This window comes from Syngnathus scovelli, chromosome 12, assembly GCF_024217435.2.
Source record: "Syngnathus scovelli strain Florida chromosome 12, RoL_Ssco_1.2, whole genome shotgun sequence".
NCBI lineage: Eukaryota > Metazoa > Chordata > Actinopteri > Syngnathiformes > Syngnathidae > Syngnathus > Syngnathus scovelli.
This window is the reverse complement of record NC_090858.1, coordinates 13,321,807-13,332,625: the sequence shown is the minus strand read 5'-3', so window position 1 is coordinate 13,332,625 and position 10,819 is coordinate 13,321,807. Positions and strand designations below refer to the sequence as shown.

At 44.8% G+C, this 10,819-nt stretch overlaps 1 long non-coding RNA gene across 1 annotated transcript; it reads right to left on the bottom strand.

Moving 5' to 3' along the window:
- Positions 1–803: 803 nt before the first annotated feature.
- Positions 804–5,148, bottom strand: LOC137840800 (uncharacterized). Its single transcript, XR_011087863.1, has 4 exons — positions 4,660–5,148; positions 1,432–1,497; positions 1,216–1,304; positions 804–1,048 (listed from the first exon to the last, which is right to left on the bottom strand). It is a non-coding gene; the product is annotated as an uncharacterized lncRNA (long non-coding RNA).
- Positions 5,149–10,819: the final 5,671 nt, after the last annotated feature.

The window sequence follows — 10,819 nt, the reverse complement described above, 5'->3', positions numbered from 1 at the left end:
CACTATGTGTCTGTTGTCTTGTGTGCTCGCCCCTCCCCGCCTGTGTGCCCATGATCAGTGTGATTGTTCCCACCTGCCTCTCGTTACCTGTCTTGTATAAAAGTCCTGTCTGCCCCTCTCTCCCTGTCGGATCATTGGTATTGGTTTTGGTTTTGGTTGCTGTCGTGCCGTCATGTCCTGCTGTCTTCTTGTTCCACGTCCCGGTCAGTCAGTCAAGTTATTGTTTAAGTCATGTCAGTTTACCGAGTCTGTATTTTGAGTTGCTTCAATAAACCCTGGTCCGAGCTGCACTTGGTCGTCCTGCTCCATGCTCCACCACCAGACCGTGACACAAGACCTGACATAATTACCCATCTGTTGTCTGTCATTTGTAGCTTCCCCACAAAAAAAGCACAAGTTAGATAAATCATCTGTGAAAACAAAGACAGAAGGATTGCTATAGTACTTCCCTGTGTAAAACTTAACTGAGTTGTATATAGCATTGATAGCACAGTCAAGACCATTCTTTGGGTGGCAATAACAGCTCTTGGGTGCATATTACTTACCAGTTTCTAATAGAAGCGTTGTGGCAATTTGCAGCCTGTACCTATTTATATCATGTGTCTTTGCTGAGAAATCTATTTCTTCATTTGAAAAAAGATGTTATTGCAAACTGTAAAAGACAATGTCAGATGTTTACAGTGCATAAAGAATGCTTTAAATGTTTGCCATCTTTAGCCTATATATATATATATATATATATATATATATATATATATATATATATATATATATATATATATATCATACAAAAAATTCTGCTGTCAGACAATGATTTGTTTTAGTCCTTTGTTGTATGAACTCTACATTTGTTTTTTTTAGTTTTGAGTAGTGCTTGATTAAGGTTTTGCATACTTGAGTGATATGAGTTTGGTAAATCTAGTCTGTAAATCAAATGCATACTTTCAAAGCAAAGACACCACAAGAGGTTGAATCTTGTTGCCTGGGATGGGGGACAGTGCCACAAGTCCACCTGGAAACATTGCACCCTTTCTTGCGCATGAACGCCCTGAAATATAAGAGCCAGTACATAACACAAATTTCAAGTTTTATTTGTCAATTACATAATTTGTATTAGTAAAAACAAAAACCTAGACCACTTTCAAAAGAAAGCGCACATCTTCAGTTAAATGTTAATATCACAATAGCACTCTGACTTTTAGAAGCTGTGCTTACCGGGTTGATTCCAGGCATTTTTTAATGTCCATTTGAGACTCACCAAGAGGATCAAGTAGTAAGGACCTTTTTTCTCCTGGCATGATTGCCTATATTTTAAACACAAAATATGAGGTTTTATTACTCATATGCATGAATTATTAAACATTTTGCACATAACTATATATTTTTTGCTGTAATGTTACTCCCTCTTGTGGCATTAAAACATTTCTTTACCGCCAGCTTCCAATGATTATGCTCATTGACAATGCCAACAATAAGCTTGTATTCCACCGGGTTGATCTAAAAATAAACAGAAGAACAAAATACGTCTGTCAATAATTTCAATAAAATGTGTAAAAAACAAAATTAATGCCAATTGAGTTTTTTAATAAAATTGTTATGTCTTAATAATGTTGTTGGGCCACTAATTGGCCCAACAACATTATTAAGACATTTAACTTCTTAACTTCATTGATAATTTTGCAAGATATAATTCAATAAACAGTACTAATACAGACAGACCTTGAGTCTCTGGCTCTTTCCATTCTATAAATTAGTCAATAATTTGTTGGTAAATAGTTGGGTCTATTGTGCGGCAGCGTATTGTTGTCAGGAAAGAAATGGCAAAATGACATTAAGTGCGCACTCACATGGTGGTGTAAAATGGGGAGAACATAACATCACGGGGCCGCCGTGAGGATGTGTTCCCCCCCTGTAATTTGGCCTAGGAATGAGGGAATCTGTTCAACTTTGCCACACAACCTGAACAGACCCCCAGGAAGACAGAAAAAAAGCCAGTCGATGTCCAGGACTCACCGTTCTCAAAATGGGAGGGGGGCACAAATTCTCACGGGTTGACATTTTTTATAGAGTTCCTGTTACAATTTTTATCTCCCCTCCCCACCACCTGTCACTTTGCTTGGGACAAAAGGAGGCTTCAGAACTGAAATATATTCTCAATTATTCATTCAAATCAATTCACTCAAATCATTCTCGTTATGAAAGATTTGATCACCAAACGTGTGTGGCTTTTTCTTACATTAACACGTTTGACATTGCTATAGTGTCAGCTTTTAATCATATTGCGCTGTCATTTTAAAGCAAATTGATAAATGCAACAATATTAATTTGCTTTGAAAATACCTGAGTAATAAAATGGATGGATGAATGATGATCACAATTAAGTATAAAGTCTCCTTTGTAATATATACTCCTTGTAGCATGTAATGGTACCCAAAAAGAGGAGTTTCTTTGCATCGAGGTTTATGCAAAGAGCTCACGTAATTATATCGTTGCTTTTTTGGTGAAGTTATCGAGTGTTCCGTCTGTACGACTGGTATTTGAATGCACCCCGCTTCAACAGCAGAACGCGAATGAACTCAAAGACGTCAACTGAAAATAATCCTTTCTAAAAATTAAAATTGACTGACGCAAATGTGAGTTCTTCATGTTTTTATTGAAAACAACATAGTGCTGACGCCAAACGACGCCGTACGGCACATATGTCAGAGTTACGGCCCACGGGCCAGATCTGGCCCGCGAATTGATTATCTATGGCCCCCTGGATGATATTTAATTACTATTAGAACCGGCCCGCAGGCCACAGCCACTCGCTGGTGTTTTGCACGCACCAACACTACATTTCCCACAATGCATCGATAGCCCGCGATGTCACTGCAGCTCGCACAAGCGGCTTCATTATTCATCAGTAGTCAGAGCAGAATTCAACTTTCTGATACCCCCCTCCTCAAAAATGGCTAAACGTAAGGTGGACGCTGAGAACAGGGGGTTTCAGGCCAGGTGGGCAGCAGAGTACATGTTTACGGAGGTAAGAGGCAAACCTGTGTGTCTTCTGTGTGGAGAAAATGTGGCTGTAATGAAAGAATTACATTTAAGAAGGCACAATCAAACGTCTAAGAAACACACAGACAAAGACAAGAATATGGAATATGAACAAAACCTACGGAAGGTGGAAGAATTAAAACGAGGCCTTAAGTCCAGACAGGCTATGTTCTCGTATGCTAAATCACAAAGCGAGGCTGCTGTCAAGGCTGGCTTTATTGTGGCAAAAGAGATCGCAAAATCAGCCCGGCCCTTTGCAGAAGGAGAGTTTATCAAAAACGGGTTTTGAGCCTCAGAGCCTAACCCCGAACAGTGATGAACTTGTACAAAAGATGAGACACCTCTAAGTATCAGGCTCAGCCTCAGACAAGTGAGCATCATAGAGCAGTAACGTATTTTCCGTTTTTTAATTCAGTTACAGTTTTACATTTGTTTCTACAAGACGTGATTTTTCTTTGAAGAAAGTATTGTTTTATTTGTGTGCCATAAATTTTTGCATTTTATTTATTTATATTTATTTTTCAGTTGAATGGACCAAGGGAAAATTGCAGATAAGAGCCATGAGAAAGAATACAACTGATTTGATTTTTTTATTTTATTTTACGATTTGAAAGCAATGATCGGTAGATCATAGAGCAGCACAATAATACATTTTCAGTTTATAATGCATGCACTTTTATTTATGCATTTATCTTGATATTAAGAAACACATTTTGTTTTTAAAACAATTTAATATTTTGCACTTTGGCTGTTGAAAATGTTTTCCCTTGAAGTTACTGACAGAGCCATAACAAAATATTGCCATATTCATTTAATCATTAAATAATGTACACTGTGTTAGGTCTTAGTTCAATAGGCTATGTGCAATCATTCCGATATATTTTAATAAACATTGAACCAGTCCGGCCCTCGGCTTGTAGCAAATTTGTTTTTTTGGCCCTCGGTGTGTTTGACTTTGACATCCCTGCCGTACGGCATCGGTGTTTCGCTCTCCAAACAAGGCGTGCGCGCTCCCGCGGCAGGGGGAACAAAATCTCACGGGGGAACTGAATCGAGAACAACACCTGTTCTCGAACAAATCGGTATTCGAACAAAAAATTCGAGATTTTTTTGCTTCGGATGTCAGACGAAATTTGGTTGTCGAACCTCGCGAGATGAGCCGAGAGGACCCGCATGCCAACTGACTCCGTTCGTTATTACATTCTCGTTACTCTGAGGATTGCATCAACTCTAATCATGCCTCCAAAGGAAGCAAGTGGGAGCAGTAAAGCCATCCTAAAACACAAAGACGCTCTTAAAACAATGCGACAGTGAGCGCTCGGCGCGCTGCAGTTGCGCGATCGGAACAAATTAAGCTCCTTGCGCACTGAGGTCCACTTAAATTTAGGAAAGTACATCAGGACTTTAAAAATATTTTCTAAATTTCAGCGACGGCTCTGTCATAATAATGCGACCAGCGCGGTGCAGTTGAGCTGTCGGCGACGCGCTACAGTTGCGCGCTCGGCGGTGTGCTGCAGTTGCGCAATCGGACAAAAATGCGCAAATGAAAAAATACTTAAAAGAGGCGTGTTTTTCTTTTGCTTGGAACGGATTAATGTTAATGTTGGAGCGGACAGGTACCGGATGGCCAAGCGGAACGTGGCTTCGGCGGTTGCTGAGGCGAAAACCCGGGCGTGGGAGGAGTTTGGCGAGGCCATGGAAAATGACTTCCGGACGGCTTTGAGGAAACTCTTGTCCACCATCTGGCGTCTCAGGAGGGGGAAGCAGTGCGCAGTCAACACTGTTTACAGTAGATAACCTCGACTCAGGACGTTGTGAGTCGGTGGGGAGAATACTTCGAAGACCTCCTAAAGGGAAATGTGCTTTCGGCAGTTTGCAAACATATTTTTAAGGTTGTGTTAAACTTATAATCATATTAATATAATATCTAGTATTGGAGTGCTCGTGTGGATTGGTGGGTGGCGAAGAATGTCCAGGCAAACTGCATGAACTTGTTTTCGTTTAGGTGTTGTGTATAGGCCCAGACAGGGAGTACCGGACGAGAACATCTCAAGGTCGTTGAGGAACGAGAACAACAGCACGTCTATGTGGCCCGGCTTCGCGGGGAAATCCAACCACCTGACCTCAGCGATAGCGGCGACGCGGGGAGGAGATGGCCGTCGACCAATCATCTCACAATATTTTGCATGCTTTAATATTCATATTGTGTTTCTTTAAAACTGGGCAACCCGGAAGAATGTGTCGTCTTTTGGTGGTCACAAAAACGCACGAGTTTTAGTGTGAGGGACCCGGGACCCAGGCCTGTATTAGTGCGCTTTGTCAGGAATAAACAATTGGTAAATTTGGTCTGATTGATCTACTGGTCTTCTCTTTGACAGAACGAACTCGCAAAATTGTTAGGTGCGCCAGTGTGTGGATTAGGACATAGCAATTTATGTGTTAAGTGTTGATCGCAATTTGGAGTCAGATCAATAACTAAAATCCGTAACCTAACAATTTCTTGGTGACCGCGGACGTGATGTCAAGAGAAGGGTAATTGACAACCCGTGGTCTTTAGCCAAGACACCGGACAGTGTCAGGGACACTGTCTCCCGGTCGGCGAACCGTTTGGAATAAGCGCACAACGTTGAGCTGGTACGACGTCTCCTAAACCCTGAGCTCATCACCGATAAGGTAAGCAGAATACCTGTTACTATAAGTCGAAATGCTGCAAATTGAAAGAGGAAATTTAAGAGGAGACTGTCGTTCAGATCAAATAAGGTGTGCATGAAGTTAAGATACATACGGTGAATAAGTTTGGAACTTACGTGTGTAACGTGTATGGGAAAGTCAGGGACTTACGCGTACTAAGGATAGGTCAGGGACCTAGTGCTTCGTCGTGGCGGACAAGGGTGCGGTGACGATCGTATTCAAATAGCTGGGGTTAGTGGAAGTGAGGCCTCCTCAAAAAATATCCGGTGGTAACAGTTCCTCCTGTGAGAGATCAGACCGCTAAAACATCCAAAATGAACCAAATTGGGGGGAGAGAGTGTGTGTGCGCGCAGAGGATCCTCATGAGTGGGTGTGTATATGAGTGTGTGTGAGTGATGTGTGTTCTATGGAAGAATGGTGTGTTTAAGTTAAGTTGGTTAGAGAAACTAAGATGAGCAAGGTGTGGCAGTAGAGAAAATAAGGTGTGTGACAGAAAGTTACTAGAACGGTGGCTTGATAGGATGAGAATAAGAGACAACAAATGTTGTGTAGAAGACATTGAAAGATGTCGAATGTGAACATGATGAAGGGCGCAACAGCAAAGTTGGCCTGCCCTTTGAGAGGTTGAGACTGATGGGCGAGCCTGCACTCGCGCGTAGTCGCGGGTCTGGGCTGTGCGCGTGGGCCTGTGCTATGCTCGTGCGGGCGGTGGGCCGGCATCATGATTGTTGCAGGAAATGGCCAGCCTGTAACCAGTCAACATTGATGCCGCGACCCTCTCGCACGGGGGGTGCTATAGCCCGGGCGGGGCAGGGACAGTGTGAGTTTCTCAGTGAATGTTTGAAGCAGTGAGATTGAAGGAATGTATATGCTGATGTGGAAGCGCAAATTGTGAGTGGTATTGACCGATAGAAAGTGGCAAAGAAGCTACATGAGAGATGGATTGTGCGTGCGTGCGTGCGTGCGGATGCGTGTGTGTGTGTGTGTACGTGCGGTTGTGTGCGCGCTCGGTGTGTGCATTTATGTGCACACCCTGTGTGGGTGCAGGCGTGTGAGGAGGAAGACGGCATGGATCAGAGAATGTTCAAGAAAGGGGGGCTAACTCGTAAATAATGAGGAGCTATTGGGAGTAATCTGTTTGTCCTTTCTTTAAGGTTAGGTTAGGTTAGCAACACGAGCGATTTAGAGGTTCAAAAGAAAGACAGTTAAAAGAAAAAAACATTTTTGATTTGGACAATTGCAGGCTAACAAGAGCATGAGAAAGAAGGGTAGAGAAAGCGGTGAAAATAGACAAGGAAAGAAATGAATACAAGGGCATTTATCCATCTTTGCATGATGTGACACACCCGAGTGCCCCGAAACTCGGAGTGAGCTATGTTGGACCGCCGCCGTACGGCGACCCCGGAGTAATGGCTCCGGTGGTGACGTTGGGTGGTAGGATGGTAGTGGATGTCGAGGGCGAAGGCGAAAGGGCGGATCAGAGTATTGTACAGTTGATTGAACAAGCAGTAAATAAGGAGAGGCGACGGGCCCGGGAGGGGGACACATCCCGCGTGGACACATCCCGCGTGGACACCTCCACCCCCGGTCCGAGCCCTCAACCGTCCAATGTGACAAAAGGAGAAAGCTGGCATAGACTTACTGCCGAGAATGAGGAGCTAAAAAAGAAAATTGATCAAGCCGATGAGCAGCGTAGACAGGAAGCGCAGATGTTAAAATGGTCAACAGAGAGAGAGAGAGAGAGAGAGAGACACGGAGAAAATATAATTTGCGGAGTGGTCAGGGACAGATGACACAGGCCGAGGTGCAGAAAAATGAATTGATGTGTCCGCTGGTGACCACATCGAGCGGTCAGCACTACGAGCCCATGGTGCTCCGTGATGTGACCACGATGATGGAAAATATGCCCCCACTTCACAGAGGAGGCAAGGTGTGGCTGAACAAATTTTTGGTTCTGATGAGTGGGCAGAGCTGTACACTCGGTGACATGCGCCAGATGTTGGCAGGAGCATGCTCCCTGGTGCAACTGCAGGCAATTGAGGAAGCAGCAGGCACAGCGAGACTGGGGAGGGAGGTGCCCTTGCCACAAGTAGCAGCGCCCCTGTTTGAAAACATTAAATTGACTTTCCCACAACCCACTGATCTGGCCCCCACTATGTTTTCTTATGATGTGAAAATGTCACCTGCACAGCATTATGTAACGTGTGGAGAGGTGGATTGAAACCACAGGTCGCCATCCGGCTCTCACGCACGAGGCAGAGGTGCTCTTCCGAACGGCGCTGCTGGATGGACTTCCGCCAGATGTGAAGAAGCAGCTAATGTCAGATCCTGACATTCTGGTTTGTGCCGAAGAACGATTTAAACGTCATCTTTTGCATCACTGCAGAATGTTCACTGAGTCACAAGCTAAAGTTGAAAACGAGACAGACGCATTATCTAAACAGTTGTTGAAATTACAGTTGGCAAAAATGCATGGTGAAGCTAAACAGTCTAAATCACAGAAAAAGGAAATGCAAATGTCACAGGCTCTTCAGGTGGTGGGGCGCGGAAGGGGCCAGTTCCGGGGCGGATACAGAGGCCGGGGAGGGAGTGCACCTGCTTACCCAGGGAGGGCAGCATACAAACCCCATTCGCCCAACGCATGTTTCATCTGCGGCGAAACCGACCACTGGGCAAAAGAATGCCCACAGTATCGACCGCGCGGAGCCACCCGCCCACAAACGCACGGAGGTCAGTACTACCAACATGATGATTTCTGCTGTGGACAATTTGAATAGGGCTGCCCGGGGAGCCAGGAAAGCAGTGGCCCGGCGGAGCCAATGCTTCATGTGACAGTGGAAGGAAAACCTGTGAAGATGCTGGTGGACACAGGAGCAACTTATTCATCAATAAACACTGCCCTTCCTGTATCCTCACTGTCAAAGAAAACAACAACTTTAGTCGGCTTCTCGGGACAACCACGTACTCTGCCTTTTACCAAACCACTTGAAACTGTGATCACCCGGACAGGGTGTAGACTGTGGTACAAATACATCCATTCCACAGACACTCCAATCAATTTGATGGGAAGGGACTTGCTGTCAGCCGTTCAAGCCAGAATTCTGTGTGGGCCAGAGGGAGTGATTATTCAATTTCCAGATGGCGTCAGCATCCAGTGCTCACAGCAGCTACAACAACATGGTCGGTGGCTGATGGCGCCCCTACCGGCAGAAGCAGAAACTGCAACCATCTACTGGGCCAGGCTGGAGCCAGAGACCCCTGCTGGTGGCGGTGTGTTCTCGACCTACCTACTGTGGAAGCCCTGGATCTGCTCACTGGCGCCATACCACCCACCTGTTGATCCTTTGCATTGCACTCTATATTATGACCGAGAAAGTGATGATGTATATCGGGATTTGTTTGAAGAAATTGAAGGGCACATGTGGGATTTAACTTCATCGTGCATTTTGATTGGTAAAGAGGGAGTTGCAGCGGCAACTGAATTGACATATGAACAAATGCAGTGGTTCAAAATGACAGAGAAAGGGGTGCCACACATTTCGCTGGCTCTTGCCCCAGGACACGAGGCCAGACAATTGGGCTCAATGGTCAAGCAGTTGTTGCAACAGACCGATTGGCGGAAAACTCACATTCCTAATTTGTACTGGTCTGAGTCTCAGAATGCATACCAAATTAAACAACCCATGGCAGACACAGGATTGCTGGAGATGATGTTGGTGTCCCGCACACACGGTAGGGAGTTAACTGATCATGAGGACGCTGAAGTAATGCTGGCGGCCTTGCCCGACACACTGTGGTCCCAGGGTTCATTTGATGTCGGGTTTTGTCATTCGGTGGCCCCTATTGATCTCCAAATGGATGAGACGCAGCCTATCAAACGGCCTCAATATCGTTGGCCGAAAGAGGCGGACCAAGGCATGGAAGACACTCTGTGTGGCCTCTGGGACGCAGGGGTGTTGGAAGTGTCCGACGGCCAAATCGCACTCCTTGCTATGGCGTTACCAAACTGGGTGGAGCTTGGGTCAAGGTGGACAGGAGCTGCATTGTGCACTGAGTTTGACAGAACTGAGGAGATTTGATAAAAATTGAATAATGCGTAGAGCTACAGAGAAAAGCATCATAGTCAGAGATTGAACAGATTTGGATAAAACAAATAGGCTAAAACGGTAAGAAACAAGAGCGAGATCTGATATTTTGGCTCGTCAGGCTTAAGAAGTAGAAGTCGAGTTAGATACATTTTAGAATAGGACATTTGGACTAAATTGGATTCGGTCAAGAGGAACAGGGGCATTTTGGCATTTTAACAGGGATTGACAGCAAGGGAGATTGAGGATTGAAGATCTGGACAGCAATGACGTAAATTACATTAAAAACTGCCCATTCTAGGGAGAGGTGCTGGATGGTGTGACAGGCAGGATTTTTAGGAAGAGAAAAAGGGGCCAGTTAGACTCGCCAAGAGGGGCAATAAAGAGAAGCAGACTGAGAAACATATTTGAGCTAGACAACAGGAAAAAGGGGGAGAGCCAAATGATGATGTAAAAATCCAGAGGGAATAGTCGGACCCATCTTTATTGAATTTAATTAGGATAATTAATAGAGATCGAGTTTGTAGGAGCAATCTGAGGTTATGGAGGCTCCCTTGACACGCGGGTCCCACAGTCGTCTCCCCCCAGATAGACATATATGACAATTTGCGATGAATCTGATAGGCGAGTTTATGGAAAATTGAATTGGAGATTTTACAATAGGTCATGTTGACAAGTATGTCCAAATGTGAAGAGTTACTATTAGGAGTCAATGTTTGCCTGCACACTAACATACGTACTAACTTTGCTTAGTGTGGGAGGAGAGCTGAGTGATAGAGACGGATGTGTGTGTCTGCGAGTGTGTGGATGGGTGCGTGCGCATGTGATCATCTATGACTGTGTGTGCGCAGTATGATTGGCCAGAGAGGTCTGAAGTTGGGGTGATGTGTTTGCAATTGAGGATAAAATTCCTCTCACCTGAAGGGGTGGTACAGACTGGAGGGTCCGGAACCATGGCTCAATGATCAATCAGGGGCACCATCGACAACAAAACGGTGTGATGG